Raw genomic sequence first — 1,257 nt, 5'->3', positions numbered from 1 at the left:
AGGGAAAGATCTGAAGACACACACAGATATTTGTGCGTTGCCATGTAATGGAAAAAGACACAAGCGTAGATTTAGCTGTGACAGACAGGCGCAATCCCCGTTTGCTTTTGATCCGCCATGTAAAGGTTTATTTCAGTCCCTCCTCAAGCTGAAGGGAAGCACAATAACACTGTAAAACACACCAAAATGCCTATGGGAAGCAGCGGCCAATTGCCAGTACTTTCAAAATCTAATATTCCAAAGCAACGATGATCCATAAAAATCTTACTAACAGATCAACAAGATGAATGTCAGACAATTAGTTTGTTACCTCCTGCAGCCTACACTTTCCAAGGCAGTCTCTGTGAACAGTCGTATTTTTCTTTCATCAACCTGAGAAGGGGACACGGGAGGCATGGGAAGAGCCAAAGGGGATTTTGACAGGGGATGACAAAGAGTAGGTCAGAAGATCGTATTTTCAGTCTCAAAGCAAGAGTTCAAGACAGGAAGAACTCCAGGTAAGGAACCTATGGAAATAGGTGACTGACAAGTTAGTTGTTGAAGAGTCATCAAGTATTTGCATTGTAATACTATCCCCATATAAACTAAGATATTTCAAGTATTTATAAGAAAATACGGAGAGATAAATATTCTAATGAGAGTCTTAAATTGGCATTTGATTCTCCTCGCCTTGATCTGCGTTGTCAAACGTAGACAAAAAATAGTTTAGGCATATAAATAAAAGCTAATCCTTGAAATCTGCTCTGTACTGGCAATGTTTCAACGCTAACGCTAAACGGGGTCTTTTCTGCAACTGGAGATGCAATTCATCTTGAAGACAAGCCAAATCACTTTTCAAGGCTTTATTTAAAAATAGAGATTACTTGCATTCAACCCACTTAAATGCTGTACTGGAATATAATGCTCTACATAACCCTAAGAAACAAGAGGTTAAAAAAAAGAAAAAAGCTAAAGGAGCAAAGAGGAAGAAAATTCCACCACCACCGCTTTACCCCTACCGCACGCAAAAGTAAATTTCTTGCATTAAATATACGCCTCTGTGGTATTCATCCAAATTTCAGGAAGAGCTAGAAATGGTTTACTCCAGTCATCCATAATTTAAAAAGTCCTGCTGATGAATACAAAAAACCTCCTGTCTTCAAGGTGAACATAGAACTGATTTTGGAATGCAAAATGAACAGCCTGACACTCGACCCAAGGGACAATTGCTACTTTAAGTGACTGTTTAGGATAATTATTAGGAAATTGAGTAAGAGT

Source organism: Fulmarus glacialis, unplaced genomic scaffold, assembly GCF_000690835.1.
Source record: "Fulmarus glacialis isolate BGI_N327 unplaced genomic scaffold, ASM69083v1 scaffold19716, whole genome shotgun sequence".
In the NCBI taxonomy this organism is placed as follows: domain Eukaryota; kingdom Metazoa; phylum Chordata; class Aves; order Procellariiformes; family Procellariidae; genus Fulmarus; species Fulmarus glacialis.
Note: the sequence above shows the minus strand (reverse complement) of the source record.